This window comes from Buteo buteo, chromosome 6 (assembly GCF_964188355.1).
Source record: "Buteo buteo chromosome 6, bButBut1.hap1.1, whole genome shotgun sequence".
Classification (NCBI taxonomy): domain Eukaryota; kingdom Metazoa; phylum Chordata; class Aves; order Accipitriformes; family Accipitridae; genus Buteo; species Buteo buteo.
Genome location: NC_134176.1, coordinates 24,671,653 through 24,686,291, shown reverse-complemented (window position 1 = coordinate 24,686,291; position 14,639 = coordinate 24,671,653). Strand labels below are relative to the sequence as shown.

The following is a 14,639-nucleotide window of genomic DNA, read 5'->3' as shown; positions in this document are numbered from 1 at the left end:
TTCCATGGTTTAATTTGGGCACAGGCATACGTTGACTAGATGAGGTGAGGAGTGTGCGTGCATGTAGGTTGGAAAGGTGAAGTGTCAGAGAAAAAATGTTTTATAAAATTATTAATTTAAAACCACAAAGGGCCTATGAGATAATTCCAGCCTCTGGCCCTCTGTATATCATGAGCTGTAGGTTTTTAGTGACTTATCCTTGAATTGAGTCAAACCACCCCAGTGCATTTAACACATTTGTTCCCATTTGGATTTAAAAATGAGTCTTGTGTGTCTTATAATAATTACAGGTGGTTTATCTGGTGAGATATTTTTTGCTAGATCTTGATTAAAAAGGGAAGCCTTATTTTTTAATTGAAAGCCTTATATATAAAGGATCGTAGCCACAGAAAGCTGTTGTGGTTGGAGTGGTTCTGCTGGAAATTGGCATGTGGTGAGGGATGTTACCAGCACCGTGTGGTGGAAGATTGGCAGAGAGGTGCTCATACCCCATTCTGCCTGCGTTTGCTTTCTGCATGAGTATTACAGAGCGATGGCCTAGCTTGGCAGGAGGGGGAGGGTGCCTGTTGGGCTCGAGTGCTGCAGATGCTTTGTAACATTTCAGCTCTTTGTTCTGTCTGAATAGAGCAAATAAGGCAGTCAGGCTAATTTGAAAAGATGCTCGGTTAGGCGTGGAGTGTTTAATATTCTCCTTCAGTCCCTAGCTGCCATAGAGCCTCCATTTTGCCTTCCCAGAGCTCCAAATGGAGCCTGCTGCTTTCCCTCTGCACAAGTCCTGGGCTAGATGTGATATTTGATGACAGACGGGCTGAAACAGTGAAGTTACACAAGCAGGTTCTCTGGTGAATCCTCTTGCAAAGTGCTGTCTCCCCAGGACAGCCTGTGAGCTGCAGCAGGATGTTGTGTTGATGGCAAGCGGGCAGCCAAGGAGTCTGTGAGGACCGTCAGCATCTGACAGCAAGCAAGCCAGAGGCAATGGTTTGTCAATTAATGTGTCAGTTAATTGTGGTGAGCCCTTGGTGTGTTACCCCTTCCAGTTAAGTGGCCTTGCTGAATAAACAAGGATTATCATGCTCTGAGTTGTCAGCAATCTCTGCAGTTTTTGCAGTAGGTGAATAGCTTGCTTAATTTGGTGCATGTTGGTGTTGGGGCTTCAAAATGCCAGGCCAGTTGCCTCCTCTGACAGCTAGACAGCCCTGCTTCCAGCCACAGTGGCTGTTGGTCTTCCTGTGCTGTCTGTCCCGCAACGCAGCTGCTGGCCCATTGTACAGCTTCTGTTGCTTCAACCTTCTGTGCCTCTCCAAAACCAGGAATAACCATCACTTTACAAGATGGCTATGTAATGTTTAATGATTGCTTTAAGATCCTTTGGAGTATCTGGGAGCAGCTCTCTATGTAGTTATAAATACTTACGATAAGTATACTAGTGAATATGTAAGAGTCTGTTGGTTTCCTAAGACCTGAAAAGCTTACTGCTTTGCACAGCAAGCATCCTTCTTCAGCTGTTCTTTTTATTTCTTTTATGAAAATCATGTTGAAGTACATCATATTTCACACTGAAGTACATCATATTTGAGTGGAGTAGAGGTAGAGGAGGAATAAGTGAATTTTGAAATGGATTTATTTTTCCTGATAATTAAGAAATAAAATTTCGCACATGCTTAAGATTACACCTTTCAAATGTGACAGTTGTTACCACTAGTGAAGCAAATAGTTTCTAATAAGGGGAATATGTATGTTACTGCATATGTCCTAGTGGCAGAGTTCATAGTGGAAGACCTTTTCACTGTCTGTTTTAACTGATAGGAAATAACTCTGATCAGTTCTCCAAACTTCCCTGTAGTCTGTTCTATCCAGAGCATTTTGCAGTGCTGTTGCATTGCCTGTAGCACTGCTGATCTTCCCTTTCAAAAATAACTCTTTTATTGCTCCAAATTCGCCTTGTCTGTTGGTGTGTTGGTTTTGGTTTTTTTTTTAATTAAACACAAATACATATACTAAATTACCCAACATGGTCCTTGTGAACAGCACCAATCAAAACCGCAGATACACTTAGCTGGCATCTGCCATTAGCTCTTCAGTGTGTTGAAAAATGTAACCCTCTGAAATGGGTATGTGTGCACATGCACCCACAAACAGGCTTGCACACCCAGGAGAACTTTTGGTCTTTATTTTAAATGATACATGCAAACATTGGTAGCCCCATTTATTTCTCTTTTATAAGTAAAGCCTATCTAATAATTTTGAGCAAATTTAATAATTATGTGTAATGACTGAATTAGGGCTATAATTTAAGGAAAAAAGAGTTGATTCCTTGAAATGTTTGTCTTATCATTTAATTGAAAAGTAACTTCTTCTCCCCTCCTATATAGGCTAAATGAACCCTATGTACTTTCTCAGCCTCTTTGAAGTTAAGTGTCCTGTAGACGCTCTACTTGTTAATATGGGAAAAGAAGTAGAAGCGAGTTAGAGGCAGTTAGTAGGATTTTTTTTGGTGCTGCTATTCTAAGTAGGCAGCCATGATGATAGCTGCATTTTCAGAGTTTAAGAGCATCTGGAGCTTTGCTTGTTGATGACCTTTGAAAATTGTTTAGATTTCTGAGTTTGAGCAGCTAGTCTTTAGAAATGTTTGTACTATGCCTGTTCCTTTGTAGCTTTATACTACCCTCTCTATGAAACACAAATATAATAATTGTATAGACTTAACTGGTAGGTGCTCTGATCTTCTTGAATAGGGCTGCAAAGAATTTGTATGGGTATATTGCTAACTGGAAAGGCTGGGATTTTAGTCACCACTTCTACTCCCAATATTATGAAAAAGTATTAGAGATTCATCTTCCATTTTATTCTTGCTAAGAAGATCACATAATGCTAATTATAGAGGAGAGACCTGAAAAATCCTTTCTCACCTTTCTGCTGAGTTCTGCTCTGGGTACTGGCCTGGGCACCCAGACCCAGCTGGAGCTGTGTCATGAGTGAACCTGTGCCCAGCCCTGGAGAGAGACATAGCTACTTGAATGGATGTGAAAGTGTTCTTTCTCTTAAGCAGATCATAAGTGCTTGACTCTGAAAGGCACTGTCCTTTCAGAGGAAGATTTCTCTTCATTTCATTGCCCCATTCCTTGTTGTGCTCGGATATCTTCCTGTCTTCATTACATGCTCTGCTCCCTCTATACCAAGGATTCTGGCAACTCTTCCTCCGGTTCAGCCTGGAGTCCTCCTTTGAACATCATCCCATGAGTTATCTCCCTTCCCTGCCACACTGCTTTGTCTCCACTGTTCACTTTCACACGCTGCTCTTGTCCTATAAAATCAGAGCTTCCATCTGGTTTATTATTTTGGGAGCTTAAGTCAGCAAAACCTGGAGGGACAGGCTTGAACCTTCACCTCAGGGTTTCTCTGAAGTTCCTAACTTTTACTGGAGACCTTCTCCTCTGATGGCTAGAAGGCTCATTACTGGAAGCCATTTGGTCCAGTTTGTCCGGCTGCACTGCTAGTAGCTCACCCAGTACAGCTCAATTTGACAGTGTTCATTAGAGCCTTACAGACCTAAGAAAGATCTATTGGCAGGAAACAAGATTGGAAACCCTACAATGGCATGCAGAAGATTTCTTAGTGGTCCTTCATCTGCAGCTGTTTGGAGCACTGTAAAGACTTCAGTGACTTAGGGAGGTTCTCTCTGGTGTTGAGCTGGCTGATGCATGAATCACTGTATTGTCTCCAGGAATAAGGCTAAGGGCTGGCCTTCTGTGCCCACTGCTCCCATGAACCTCTAGCTGTCCTCTGGATACAGCCGAGTCACAAAGTCATAGCTGATCACTTTTTTATTTTTTTAGTATTATTTAGGCAGGAAAAGCAAATAGGGAGAGGTTAAATGGCTTGTCTGTCATCGTATATGTCTTCAGCCAAGCCAGGAATAGAAGGCATGTTTCCTAACACCCCGTCCTGGCCTTTAGAGGAAGGCCATGGTTGTACAAACTGCTTGTCAGACCTCAGTTGGGCTGGTGGTGAGCTCTATTGTGTAAGTCTCCCTTCCTTTAAAGAATCTCTGAATTTGTTGAACTGATCTCAATTGTTCACTAACTTCAGTGAGCTTTGGCTCACTGACAGACACTGCTGAGACTAAAATGCTGGTGAAAAAGGTGATGGTGAGGAGGGAGAGGTGGAGAGAGGCTGAGGGCAGGAGGAGGACCCTGTTTGCCCCCAGACTTCACAAAGAAGTGTGAGGTGCAGGGGAATGATATGTGATGAGTGGCCAAAGCTTCACTTGAGTATCTTCTTCCTGTAGACAGGAGATATTGGGAAAGGAGGCTGCTGAGGGAGGAGGAGGAAAAACCTGCTAAGCTTGGCAGTCACGACTGTGTGAGCTGGTGTTTACTTAGCAGCTCCATGTGGGTGGAGATGTAGGAAAGTTCCTCAGGCAGCTGCTGTCCTCATGTTGTTTTACCTGCTGCTGCTCTCAGTCTCCTGGTAAAAGGCAGGCCCAGGCCAAACTGGACATCACAGACAGCACAATGATGGCTATGTATTAAAGAGGGTAGAAGGTGGTGAGAACTGGACATGAGCTTTGTCACCCTTTCTGTCCTTAAACAAATCCTCCCTCATCCCCAGTAAGAGCCAAGGCATTCCTGAGCTTTAGAATGATAATATGCTAACAGGCACAGCTTGGTATGCAAAAGCAAACCCATAGGCATAACCCAGCACAAAAAAAGACATCCTACAATAAACAAGGCCAGCTTAAAGGTGAAGACAGGAACATCCCTAGAATATCAGAAAACTTGCACTGAGTCATCTGGAGTGGAAGAAAAGCCTGGATGACAGTAAGAGCTCTGAAGTTGCTGGTTAAGGCCTAGCCTCCTGGGCTGGGTCAGTTCTGCTTCACCTGCTGCCGCGGCTGCCATACAGTGTGGTCGTGTATTTTTTCTGACTGGCAGCACCATGTAATTGCATTTGTGTTCAGTGACTATCAGTGTTTCCGATTTATTTTTCTGAAAGGTCATCTCATGCTGGAAGAGACTTAATGCCATGGCTGTCTCAGGTCTGTTGATTCCTTCTTGATGCTTCTTAGCCTTTCAGTAGGAGAGAACGGAAAGCCAATCCTACCACTTATTCCCTCAAATAACGGTGTGGTGCAACCTCATAGTGGTGCTGACCTCTGCTTACTAGTTGCTTTTGAGCTGCTGGCTGCAACAGATGGACAATCGGTACACTTTAATGGTGAGGTTGATTCACTCAGAAATATGCTTGCTTTGATGCTTATCCCATATTATTAAAAAAACCCCAAATAAATCAAACAAAAACCCACCATCCCTATCAATTGTTTCTTAGTCTCCCCTTGTGGCTTCCCCTGGTCCCTTCTGTCTGATATTACAGGACTTCCGTGCTTCTTGTGGAGTGCCTGGTAGTTCCCTAGTTCCCCTCCTTCCTCAGTTGCACTGTTTCTATTAGTGGTCTCCCATAGTGATTCACTGAATGCACTTAAAGCTAATTTGCTAGGGTGTGCTTTGCGTGGACCTAAAGCAGCTCTGCACAGCTGGGAGAATCTCCAACATCCCATGAAGTGAAGGCAATGAAAGGGCTGATACTAATCAAACATACTGGAAGAAGAAGTCTCTGTAAGGATGATTAGGGAGTAGAGTACAGATACGTGGAAACAGGGAGAATTCATGGGTAATGGAAGCCAATCCCTTATTGGTTTAGGCTATCTTGATATACAGGGATCCTCACTTCTTTGATGGGATGCAAGTCTGGAGGCAAGAGGAAGCTCCCTCTCCCGGAGGGCTGCTTTCTTCAAAGTGCTCTGGTGAGTCCATTTTAATTGTCCAGTGTATTTCTAGAGTCACATCAATCTAAAATGGTCTCACTGGAGAGGACTTCAGTTAGTAAGAGGGGAAAAAAAAAAAAGTATATAGCTGTGATAAATGATCTTTTTTCCCTCCCTTTGCCTTCCCTTCCTGCCAATATCCATAAGCAGCCATAAGCAGTTCAAAAAAAAAAAAGGGGGGGGGGGAATAAGAGCTGGAAGCTACTGAAAAATAAGATGGACAAGTTTATACTGCACAGTGCACGTGTTGGCCCCCCATACCCTTTCCTGATTTCCCTGCACAATTAGCAGAGAGATTAAAACTAGGAGATATTTCTCTCACCAGCCTCACTGCAGCATGAACCTGAAATAGCTGCTGAGATCACCCTGATTTGAAGTGATCCTAGGGGATGCAGAATCAAGCAGGGGCTGCAGAAAGTAAGCTATACTTCAAACAGGTACCTAAAACATATGGTTGTCTTCAGGCTCCTGTAGAAGGACCTGCCTTGTGGGCACTTTCAAAACCATTCATAAAATAACAGTAATTTCTGGGAACGTGACTAGCGAGGGGGCTTCTTTTTTATTTAAAATAGAAGAACAAAGGAAAGGGATTAATAGAAGAGATTGGAGAGAAGAAGGTGTGATTTTACTTGAATCTGTGTTTATTGGATATCCAAGAGCACGGACTGGGGTACTGAGGATATGAACTTGTGCCTCAATAAAGCCCCAGCAGCAATTTCAGTGATATCTCGCTGTTGGACTACAGGCTTTTCAAATCCAGACGGGATGAGTTAGGCACTTGCAGAAATGAAGAGCTTGTAATATTAACTGCAGGTAGGGGAAAGCATAGGCAGGCTGTCATGCTCAGGCACATGCACATATGCTCTTTCCCCACCTCTCTCACCATTTCCTGGGCTCCTGCATACCCTGCTATGCTACTGTACCTTATTCCTGACGGATGACTACTCTGGAGTCAGTTTAGGACTATGTCAATCTGCCAATGTATCTGACCCCCAGTCTCATCACTTCCTTGTCTTCCAGTTGTCTAACTACACTTGAATCTCTGAGAAGATTGCTAACACACTTCCTAGTACTTCTGCTCCTGTAGGTGAGCCAGCCAAGGCAAATGACTTGAGGTAATCTGAGGAGTATTTTCTCTCCTGACTTGGCTGATGCCACTGCACTCATTTTGTTTCTGTCCTGTGTCAGATTTCTGGTGTAATCAGTGTCATTCCTTCATTTGGATCTTGAGCTGAATGTCTTTGGAGAGAGACTTTCCAGTCTTGCAGTGTGTTCCATGTGGTGTCAGGTTATGGTGGCAGAAATTGATACTGAAAGAGAGCTGGGGTTGGCAAGGTGTCTTCTAACAGAGATCTTAAACATACAGTATCATAGTGGGACACGTGGAGCACCCCCTGCCCCTCATCCTCCTTCCCTGATTTTGAAATAGCCCCCTATGTGCTGGCAGCACATCCAAATGCTGTTAACCACAGAGCAGAGACTGAATTTTTTGTTCAGGAGTACTTCAGTTTGGAGTGTAGAGGAGGGCAGGAGAAGAATGATGATTCTGGCAGGGCTTGGCTTACGTACAGAGAAGCTGGCCACCTCCTTCAAATGGCAGCTTTTAATGGAAACTTGTGACCCATGTTGCTGAGGAATATGAAAACAAAATGTTTGGCATTTGTGCATTATTACAAATCCTCTTGTGAAAAGAGTTGCACACCTTCGATATCTGACTTTGCAGTATCTGCATGTAGTTGTCTTGCATATCTTCTTGGGATCCAGTTAAGACATTCTCAAGATAAACCTCCCTTGATTTGCGAGACTATTGATTATGAGGCAGGGGTGCATCATATGAGAGATATTTCTATCATATGAGCAGTATTTCTATCATGCGCCTTTGAAATGCTGTGGTCCAGGAGTTGATGAGCCTTCTGAGTGTTTCTGTTCTGTGTTATGTTGTATATCAAGCTTTCCACCTTGAAGCGCTATTTGAGGGTCCATCCATATAGTTCACTAGTTCTGTGTATTGGGTTTTATGGACAAAATTGCTCCAGAACTGGGCATAGGGTTTTAATGGAAGAGAAATACACTGTGTGCTACAAAATGCAAAGGAATGACACCCTGCACAGCAAGTCTGAGTTGAAAACAGTGGGAGGATAGAACTATCGTTGTTTGCCTTATTCTTACTCTTCCTTAGACATCCATTTATGGCTCACTGTGGGAGCAGGAGTGCTGGGGCAGATGGACCTGTGGTCTGATAGATGTCTCAAAGCTGAGCATAGAGAGCAGTGTAGACGGTCCTGTCCTTCCAACTGGTGCATGTAAGCAGTCAGCTGAACAGATGTTCTCCTTGCTGCATTGGTAATGTACTAAGCCTGCAGTACAGCTGTTGCACCTCTTCTTCAGAACAGATCAGTGGTTGCTCTTCTGAGACTTTGTAAAGCAAAGCAACATGCATTCCAGCAAACTCTCTTTTAAAGTCCTAAATGTGAAATGAGGCATTTAGAAGTTTCTTATTTGTTGGGTTTTTTTTGTTGTTGGTTTTTTTTGTTTGTTTGTTTGTTTTTTTAAGAACACAGAGTGAATACTGATTGATGAACAATTAGCTTGCAGTGGCAGGGATTTTCTGTTATTACCTCTGTTAACTTTGTGTATATGTTTTCCCTTGTGCTTCCCCCCGCACCCTGCTCCCCTTCCTGCCCCTATTCCTCTTAAGTTACAGCAATGAGGTAGGATCTGAAATCTCACCATTTGATTGTATGTTCATGAAATCTGTTGTTGTTTTTATGCTTTATTTGTATTGCTCTATTTCCTATTGACTCCAGTCATGCTGTGTCCCTTGTGCTTTGCTCTGCACACAGAATGGTGCCAAGAGCTTACCCCAAAGAGCCTAAGCTCAGTGACTATCTAGAAGGAGAGAAACCAGTTCATTTAGACCTACAAACCTTCACAAAGTTGGTTTTGTTTTTTTTTTTTTCCTCTTCGTCCTGCAACTGAAAGTCATTAAGGGAGGGTGGAATATATGTCACAAGCTGATCTCCAAACTGATTTCATGTAAAGGCACAGCTGTTTAATGTTCATAATTATAAGGTAGAGCAGAACCTTCTCAGTTGGCAGTACGTGCAGTGCAGTGCCGCTTTGCCTGCTTGGGAGTGACTAGAATAGCTTCAGGAAAACAGGTCTGCGAACTCTCTTTGGTTAACCAGTGGATCTTTCCACACTGTGTATCTTCTCTTTGACTGAAAGGAACCTCCTTCTTTGGCCCATCCTGTTTCAGGGAAGCAAGGAGATACCAGCTGTAGCTATGTGAAAGAAAGTGTTGGTCCATAACCCGAAACCAAAAGTCTAAGTCTTGAATCTAAAAATATCTCAATTCTCTTGGGCTAGGATTTCCCATTTTGCTCAAGACTGGTGATCAGTCTGCTGGCATGTACAGTCTAATGGCTCAGAAACTCCACAGGATGCTTTCTGACAGCTTTTTCAAAACCAGCTTTTTAACTAAGGTTGTTCCTTCGATGATACTGGGATGTTTCACTGAGCAGCACAAGATGCTTGGCTTTCATATGCGTCCCAATCTTTGCCTGCTATCCTGGCATAGAAAAAAATACGTAGTTGAAATAAATAATTGGTGCTCTTTTAATGAACTGTAACTTTCTAATTAAGTCCTTGCTTGAAGTGTGGTTGGTGTAACCTGGGCGTTTATGGAGTCTGCTGGACTTACTTCCCATGCTGCTTGCCTGCAACGGCAGATCAGATTGGCTCAAAGTGCTCCTTCTGACTAAGGCAGCAAAAGCAGCAGAAGTCTGAGCAGCCAAACAGTTCATAATGTCACTTGTGTGCCAAGGGTTTTTTCTCAGCCCTGGTATTCTGGCACCATCCCTAGATTCTCTTCCAGTTGTGAAGGAGCTTCCTAGCTCTTCTTCTCGGAGACCGGTAAGCAGAAGCAGATCAGGGTGCACAGGCGGCCGTGCAGTGTTAGGCAGGAGCAGAGCCTGGTTTCCAGCATCTTGTGTGCTGGAATTTGACATTTTGACATGTCGGGGAAGAAACAAGCTTTTGCACAGTGGGAATGAGAAGAGGGAGGACAAGCTGCTTCATGCAGGGCTGCGTGATTTGCAGGAGGGAACAACTACACAAAATCTTAGCAACCCTGAATATTTTTGTGGGGGTGGTATTACTGGTGACATCAGGGAAGGGGTTAATTGCTTGCTGTGTCTGTCGGAGCTGGGGAGAGGGAAGGGATGAGGAGGAGAAAGCTTCAGTTCTGTGAAAGTGGCGTTCTGCTTTGAGGCAGTAACAGTGATATTTCATGTCTTGTTTGGTGTCTCCTGCTTTTAAATGTCAGTCTCCGCAGCCAGCCTTATCTCCTGTAGCACATTTCAATTAGGTATTCCAAATTGTGCTCTGTTCTTCCAGGACAAATATGCCAGAGGTGATATTTACTGTTGCAGCAGCATTTTAAATACTCCCTGCTTTTTTGTGGGCTGTTTTTTTTTTTAAACCATGTGAATGGCAGTTGCGCCCTTAATAAGAATTTTTATTAATAATAATTTAATAATAATAGGAGAGAGAAGAATTCTGGGGCCAGCACTGACAGCTAAGTGATTTTAATGAAAAGGTCTTCTTTTCCCATGCTTTAGTTCAGCTTTGAAAGCTATTAACGTTACCTCTTCATTGAAGCACTCCAATACCTTGTATTTTTCAAGGCAGTGTAAATGTCAATGTGTGTTTCCAGCCTTGTACAGAGGCTACTTGAGTGACAAAGTTGACAGGACAAATACAACTAAAATGCTCTCTGATTTGGTAACACAGACCTCTCTATTTGAAATGAGGGTCTGAAGAAATGGGGTTAAGCAGAGATGGGGGTACTGAAGTTTTGGGCACCTGGGAATCATGGTGTGAAGATGCAGAAAGGCAATGGTGGGTTTTGGCAGTCAACTGTGTTGGTGTGTCCGTTTTAAACCTTGTAGCAGGGCCGGTGCTAATCACGTTACATCTCTAAAGAGGATTCCTAGGGGTGTTTTTAGCCACTTAAGGACTCTGAGGCATCAGGATGTGGGACACACTGAAGTGCAGCCCTGCAGGATCACAGAGAGCTGCTCAGTCCTGTGATTTCTCCCTTTGCCAGGGCTTCAGGGCCTTGTGTCACTGATGCTCCTGCTGCCTTCAGGCTCACCCTGCCCTGAAGGCAGGGTGCTTTGGAAAGGAGGCAGCAGCTTCTTGCGGAGGAGAAGCCGGGTCTGAGGCAAGCAGAGCAGGGCTGGTGTGCAAGAAAGGGCTACCTGTGGCGCATCGAGAGCTTGGGCACTCTCTTGGCACACCTGAAAGAGTGTCACCAACTTGAAATCCTCTGTTTCTGTCACATGTCACAACTCATGATTTCCTTTCCTGGCTGCATACAGAGCTTGGCTCTTCCTGATCTGTAAACTTCAGCAAGCATTACAAAATTGCACACATAGAGCTCTGGGCATTCCTCCCACAGCATAGGGCTGCTGTACACACCAGGAAGAATGCTACAGCATCATTCTTGATTTTTTTTTTCTTTTCCTTTTCTAATTTAGTTTGGTGCATATATCTTTCACCTATCTTTTACTACCGAGAACAACATACAAAAAGCCAAGATGCTCTGCCAGGTATTTTCATCCTAAACTCTGCCCTTTTTCATTGTCTGGCTGTGGAAATACCTCAGTTGTTTCCTCAGATTATCCATTGTAAATGCTGCAGACAACTAGGTGGGAAGCAAGATTGTTGTTCCATTAAATTTGTTTCAGGTTTCAGAAACATTCCTATTTAGCATTATTGCAAAGGAAAGAATTTATAAAATGTTTCATGAGAAGTGAGAGATGGGAAGACATCCTTGACTGTGATGAAGTAGTGAGACACAGACATACGCTGCACACCTCGAAAAGGCAAATTGCATTGTAATGACTGATACAGAGCACTGAAGTCTTGCAAGATTTAGGGAAGGGACTGGACCTCAATCCTCACTGTGCCGAATGAGCATCTTAAGTATTGGACTTGAAATTTTATGGTGAGATTTCATGTTGCATTTAACAGGATCTGAAGGTTAATTAGTTCATTGCAGCCTCGTGACTGCCAGATGCTCTGCAGAGGAGGGAGGTGGAGATGTATGGTCAAACCTACAAGGAGTAACTTTTGGCAACAGTCTATATGAAATGCTATCATAATTCTTCTCTCTGGTCTGAGAAGATATTTAATAACTAATTTTGCCAGGGGCAAGGCTGTGAGAGTTCCATCCTAGAGCACAGCTACTGAGCTTTAATAGCATTATACTTGTAATACTCACCAAGAAGTTTTTTCTAATACAAGAACTTGGCCTACAAGATGCATCCTGGGTACCCATGCTGTGTATCTGCTAAATTCGAGTTCTTGTTCCCAAGCGTGAAAGTCCTAGAGCTTCCTCACAGAAAACCGTAGAACCTGCCAAGTTGTGTTTTCATAGCTTGGCAGACTGAGAAATGACTGAGAGTAGGTTCTCATAATGTGAGCGATTGGGCAACCGTAGTCCTGGGTAGCTGATAATTCCTTTGCCTCCCTGAGCTGCTGTTGGGGCTCGTAGAGGAAAGTAGTGAGCTCATGATTTGCAGCATGCTAAAGCCAAGCTACAGGGGATGAAGAGAAACTGTTGTACAGTAATAGCAGCTCAGTGTGTGGAAGCTGTTTTGGCAATTCACAAACTTTCTAATTAGGTCCAAATCAGGCAAGGGGAGAGGGAGGAAACAGGGCAGGCCTGTGTGATCTGTGGTGGTGCTCTGTCTGAACACAGCAGATGCCCACTTGTGCCAGTTACAATGTCTTTTCACCATCCTGGTCAAATACTGTGGATAACATCTTCAATGCTGTATTAAATTTTTAAGGAGGCCTCAATGATACACGTTTCCCAATGGAATGATTCTTATTTATATAAAGACTGGTTTATAATTTCCTGAGAAATGTTAAATAGCTATTTAAGTTAAATGCAAATCCTGCATTGGTGACTCCTGTGGTTATTTCACCTGCGTAAGTATCCTGACTGTGGTGTATTATGTTTAACTGGCAGCTTAATGTTTTGCTTTCGTCATGTGTGTTTTGCCACAAACCTCTTCAGAGTTTAGTGGCTAGGTGTCTGCCTAATCTGGTCGGCTTCTCTAGATCTTATGTCCCACCATCTTTAGGTTAAATTGCATTTATCTCTTGCTCAGTCCTACTGAAGCATTGAAGAAATAATTTTTGTTCATACTTGGAAAAGGGACAGAGAGATATGAGAAAGACACTATGGGCTATGAGAAAGACACTATGGGCAAAGGCTAGAGCAGCAGAACTAAACTCTGCCAGTGCTGGTCTGAGACGAATTGTTATGCTTTAGGTTTCCTCCTTTGTAAAAAAGAAGTTAATGGTGCTGCTTTCTTTTGTAAAATGCCATGAGGCCTTTGGACACAGAATAATGCAGACAATTTTGTTTCCATGGACAGATATAGTTTTTGTAAAAAATGTGTAAGCTGTAAATAAATAGAAATAAACTGGCTGTGCAGAGTATCTTAGCTATTGCTCTTGCTGTTAATTCAGGTCTGCTTCATAGTCTGGCAGGCCCTGCATTTTCCAGCTAGTTGTAGACTGGGTTTTCAAACAAGCAGTGGTGATAAAACAGAACTGCTCATTATTTGCATAGCTCCTGCCTGCTTTTTTTTCAGTCTCTTTGTTTACATGCCAGTCCTAGTTTGTAAAGCATGAACAGAGCTGGGGAGGGGAAGTAATTATACTTCACATCTGCTGTTTCTCCTGACGTGGAGCTGTACTCGCTAAACCCCACTGAAGGTGGCTTACTTTATTCCATAGCTTTTCAAGTCTACATATGAGTTTCTTTTCTGTTTCTTGATGGAAATCTCTTGTACTGGTGGAAGATACTGTTTGTGGTCTTCCTCTCATCTTCCAGAAGATGCTGGTTGTGCCCAATCTATCGGGCTGAGTAGATTCTGGCACAGTAAATACTCCTGCAGTTTTCCATCGAAGTGCCAGTGTGCTGTGCAATATAACTTGTTGAACTCTGTAGCCTTAACCTGCACCAACTGCAGCATTACAAGAGCAAATGCCACCACATTAATTAGCGAACCAAAATCCCAACCATTTGCTGGGAAGAAAAATGAAGCTGTGTCTCTGGCAGGGCTTTGTTAGAAGTAGGTAATGGTTCAGGCTCTGCTACTGGCCTCTGGGATTATTGCAGGGAAACTACTTTCCCTTTCCAGGCTTCAGAAATAATATCTTCTGCCTCTCAGTGATTAATAATCTCAGTGAGATTATTAATCAGAATTTGTGATTATGTGCAAAAAAACAAGTTCAAGATTGGATAAGGTGTGCAATATGTTTGTGCTTAAATTTGTTCCACAGAAGTCCTCCACAGCTTTTTGTAAAAGTAGAAATGTAATGTCCAGAGCACTGCACCAGCTTGAATTTTCAATAAAGCTTTCCTAACTCTTTAAATTGCCTTTGTTTCAAGAGAATTTGGGGCCTTTTCCCCTCCTGTCCTTCAGTGTTGCACAACTGACCCACAGGACCTTGTATAGCTTTGCTACAATAGTGGGCAATGTTTCAGCTAAGGGCACATACAAGAGAGTGTGTGACTAAGTTCTAAAGTAGAAAAGAAAAGCGTAAGAGAGGCACTCCAGGTTGAAACAAGCATTTCCAGAGGTTAGCTTGGTTTTGGACAAGGCTCTGAGTGTTGGGTCCATTACTAAAATGTCTTTAGTTAGATTATTACGTAGAAAATGGCATTACCTAACTCTTCTCGTGGGACTTTATTATATTTTGCTTGCTATCCCAAGTGTGTCCACCCTAG

The 14,639-nt window shown here is 43.1% G+C and overlaps 1 protein-coding gene across 21 annotated transcripts in view; it reads left to right on the top strand.

Annotated features, from left to right (window-relative positions):
• The window catches only part of NRXN3 (neurexin 3), a 1,032,385-nt gene that overhangs the window by 219,556 nt on the left and 798,190 nt on the right, over positions 1-14,639 (top strand). The gene's annotated exons all lie outside the window — the stretch shown is intronic.